The sequence below is a fragment of the Centroberyx affinis genome, unplaced genomic scaffold (genome assembly GCF_046629955.1).
Source record: "Centroberyx affinis isolate AG114_WGS23_722 - 3 ecotype Tasmania unplaced genomic scaffold, CSIRO-AGI_Caff_v1 ptg004593l_1, whole genome shotgun sequence".
NCBI lineage: Eukaryota > Metazoa > Chordata > Actinopteri > Beryciformes > Berycidae > Centroberyx > Centroberyx affinis.
In genome coordinates this window covers 332504-337500 of record NW_027282210.1, presented here as the reverse complement: position 1 = coordinate 337500, position 4997 = coordinate 332504, and positions in this window count along the sequence as shown.

Below are 4997 nucleotides of genomic sequence, written 5' to 3'. Positions count from 1 at the left end.
TCATCAGGAAGTTGATGGCAAGCAGATAGGTTTTCTCCATTCTCATTATTCAGTGTTTGAATAGGTGGAAGGACTGAATCTTGTACAAACAAAAAGACCTGAATATTGCCACAATACTGTAATGAGTCGGCAATGTCAACAATCTTCAGGGTCTTTTGAAGCTTGTGCTTTGGTTAATTTATGTGGGTCCTACGGTTTTTATCACACTATAATTATATCGTTTTTGCTGATGTGATGATATCAGGCAGGTTAAACTGGCTTCATGTAGAATTTACTCATTAACACGTTATGTTTCTGAGAATTAGCTGAAATGAGCCCTGGGTTTTTTATTTGATACAATTTGTGCTCTTGTGCTATCTCCCTTCCAGTAGACGATAAACTGGAAAGTTCAAAAGCAGCAGGGTATTGAAATGTGTTGATAGAAATCTGCTCAAAGGGACTATGAAATACTGTCAATGGTTGTATCGTACTTCATTTGACAGTGATATATTTAGCTGATTTCTTCTACGGGTGACTTTTATACTGGGGCAATTATTCTAAAGGATCTTGAATAAAACTGAATGTACCACAGCAAATGCAACTCCGCACAACCCTGACTATACTTTGTCAAGATTCCTTGCACAAAAAAGAATAAAAACATCTTCTCACTGCAGCATGCCTCTGGTCTAGACCCCTAATACTACCAGTGCCCACAAACCTCTCCCCTCCATGCCTAGAGAGAGGCTTTGCCCCCACAGGGCTAAAAAAGTACCCGTGTCAAAGCTTCAGTGTTTCAGATGAATGATTGTACAGACAAATTGAATAGGAGGTCATCAAGTTGTTAGTAAAAATGCAGCCTGTGTCTACAGCCTTAGAAGATTTGCTGTGGCGAATTACCTTGCGCCCGCGCCACGCCTACAAACATCAATCACATGAATGACTCTCATCAGTTAACTTCCAGGTGTCAGAGCGGCATGAGCAGACAAGGTCTCTCTGTCATCTATTTTTTCTGTAGCGTGTAAGCGCAAAGATGAAGAACTAATTCTACTGCTATCTAAATAATTTGTAAGGACAAATAACTGATTCTTCTTTCTTGAATAGTTCCCTGAAAACAGGGAAATGTGTGCTATCTTTTCTAAAGGCCCATCATGAAACATTTGCAACATGATTTCAATATTCTACTACAGCCTTATTTATTATAGAGAACTGTCATTTTAAGAAATCAATGAATGAATGAAAGAATGAATAAATAAATGCTATAACAAATAAAGGAATAAATGAATTAATAAATTAATACATGCAATAAAGTAATAAATAAATCAATAAATGAATCAATCAATAAATGGTCAAATAAATGTGGGAATATTTATAGAAATGTAAATTAATAAAGAAACAATAAACGAATAAATAGCTCACATTTTTATTTATTTATTTATGTATTTATTTATTTAATCATTTAAATCATTTATTTATTGCTGCACTGCATTTGATTTCCATTTCCTCAAGCATATGCTAATGAGGTGAGTCAGTGGGCGTGGTAATGTCTGATTAGGCATTAGTAATCGAACTAGCATTATCGATAGCTTGCTTGGTCATGAACCAGAACCCGCCTGCAGGCTGTTGCAGGCTGTTGCAACGGTTGCAGCTATATCAAAAAATGGTGGCAGATGTGCCAAATCGCTTGCTATTGCTTGTCTGAACGCAGCTGCAATGCAACAAGCTGGGAGTCTTGGCAGGAGAGCGACCACGATTGGATGATCCATGTCAGGGTGCAGTGATCGATGCTCTCTTGCTCATTAGCATATGCGGAAATGGAAAAGGAAATCGAATGTCCCAAGAAATAAATGAATGAATGAATGAATACATAAATAAATAAATAAAAAATATAGTATTTATTGATTGATTGATTGATTTTTGAAAATATGTATTAATTTACACATATCTATAAATATTCCCACATGTATTTTACCACTTATTAATTCATTAATTTATTGATTTATTTATTCCCGTATTTGTTAATGCATTTATTTATTTATTCATGCTATTATTATTTCATTCATTTATTGATTTATTTATTCCTTTATTGGTTATTGCATTTATTTATTTATTCATTCATTCACTCATTTCTTAAAATGACAGTTCTGGTCCTCCATAATATACAGCGACATTCATCCAAAGATATTTTGACAATTATGACCAATGATTTGTGTAAAAATGACTGTAAATGGCTGCCATTCAGCCCCCCTCTGGGGGATTTGTATTAAATTTGTTCCACATGCTTCAAACAAGGATCGACAGTATATACCAAGATTGTACTGTGACCATGCAAACTCTGGGGTATGAGCCATTATGTGAAAAGCCACACCCATTTCCAGAAATCACAATGAAACATCATCAACTAATATTTACTTCAAGACCAAGTAATATAAATTTCATTTCATTTCATTTTCATTTGACATTTGAGGAGCCTCGTATTTGTGGAGCTTCCTAATCTATTTCAAAAGACTTATCACTTAATAAATAGTAACTTGTGATATCAAACCACTTAAAACATTACAATGTTTATGTAGTTTTATGACACCACACCAACTGGCTTTGTTTTTCAAGCAAAGCTGTGTTGGCTACAGACTTTCATGTCTAGCATGTGCCATTTCATGGGAATTTGAGAAAACAATTTTGGTAAAAATAGAAATAAAAAAATAAAAAAAGTCAGAAGAGGCAATTCTGGGGTTCAAGCCCTGATGGTAAACTTAGGATTTAAGGTCAATAGCTCTATGGCAGTGCTAAAAACACAGGTTTTAGAATCATCCCTTTAAAAAGTTCATGACAGTCATATTCTTATGCATCCATCTTGGTGAGCGTAACTGTGATTGGCTAAATACATAAAGTGCTATTATCCAGCCTCCCTGGTTTGTATTTGCACTAAATGTGATATGTTTGTTTCTAAAGTAGATTATCAGCTGTGGATAGCAGACTTTAAAGTGATTGCTTGAACCCGTTTTCAGTTAGAAATCATCAGGGGACATTCCCTTGCCATGTTCTCCATTCACAACAAGCTTCATATATTGAAGAAATGACCCGTGGGTAAGTGTTATGAATTCCATGATATTTGCTCAACCAGATTCAAAAGTATAAATTTTTGTGGTGAAAATAAATTCAAATTTTTGCAGTAAATTTAAAATCAGTACTTCTCCAACTAATAATGATTATGATGGACTGTGTTTAAGAATGATAGACTTAACAAAAGGCAGGCCCACTTGCAATTTCATTTCAATTAATAGCATCCATGTTGTTTGTGTCATGTTAGAGTCAATGAATGCTATGCACCAAGTTTGATTTTGATACTTATGGTTTTGACAGGGAATCATCAAAATAAATGAACATCCATGACTCACAATTACAAAAGAAGGAGTTGATGTCACTGTCAAGTGTGGGGTAAGGGTGATCTTGGGAGGGTCTTTTTCTGTTATTTGTGACTGAGTGCACTGAGCAGTTGCCATGCCGAGCATGAATCACTGTTGGCAGACTGACTTTCCAGTTTGGTCCTGTCCTGGGACTTGGCAGCTTTGATGGCCTGGTACCCACCAACAAGAATGAATGAAGAAAATTCCCTGAGTGAGTAAACAATATGTAAACTATTAAACAGTGACACCAGACCAGACTAGCAAAATTTGGGTTTACCAGTCACGTCTGAGCACAATGTGTTGTTGATAGAAATAAAAACCTCCTGCCTTTGTTTTGCAGCTGAGTGATAATCTTGCATCTCAGCAATGAAGGGCCATTTTTGATGATTTAGAACCTTTTTTTTTACAACACTATCTTCACATGAAACACCACATAGTTTTTTTTTTGTATTATTAATTCCTATTAATTGACAATTAATTTACTAGTTAGACCAGTTATGGGCAGAGTCAGTAAGTAAGTAAGTTCAACTGAGTTTCAAACCTGGACTATAAGGAGTTTCATTGCAAGGATATTTAGACAATTGAGCAACACCCTGGAGCACCTCTTGGCCTGCATGATATTAAAAACTGTCCAAGGACTGTTTGACTGGTACACATAGAACAAATGGTTGAACCATTACAGTGCCACAAGCATCTGGCTCTAACAAACGACTACTATATGGAACTACAATTGGTTCTTCAAATGGAAGTGTTGAGGTTTTTAGAAGTTCTTCAAATGGCGTTGGCTCTATAAAGCACCATTTGACCCATAAATAACCTCTGAGCTTGCTGAACTTTTGTAACTTTAAATATTATTAATATTTCTCATGAGTGGTAACCAAACTCTAGCAACCTATAGGAACTATAGTAACCCCATAATAAATTCACATATAAAATACGATGCATGCATAAAATCCCAGTATAACAATGAGTCTATGGAATATTATGGGAATATTATCAGGTAGGGATAGTATAGTGAAAAAATGATATAAAATCACTTCAAGTACCACAAACACACTATAAGTACCTATTGGAATATTAGGCTATAGTGTTTTTTCATTACTTTGCATAACTTCATTATGGTATTACACACTTTGTTACCTGCTTTTATTACACAGTAATTGGTGTATAAGATTACCTTCATAAATGTTACATTATTAACGACAAAAAATAGACTGGTCCATGGGCTTTCCAACTCCTGAAGTGGGCTATCTAAGCCAGTCGTGTTAGTGCTGTGTCTGGTTCGGGTTAAGGGGTAATTATATGACAGTATAGTTCAGCCCAACTAAGTTTCTAGCCTGGAGGAAGCACAGTAATCACCGCTGACTGTAGTTTCCTGTCCAATAGGCTGCAGCACAGAAGTCTCAGACAAGTATAGTGGGAGTAAAGAGAGGAGACCGAGTGCACAGCGGATTGATCTCAGATAGTATCTGAAGGAAGTGACTGCTCAGTTTCAGAGTTGAAATAAGTTGGGCACCGCGGTCTACTTGGACTTTGTTTACAAAAAAACTAATTAGAAGCTGGGAAGGCTGCACTCCAGACAAAGACTATTCAGAGAGCTGCCTGCAGAGACAC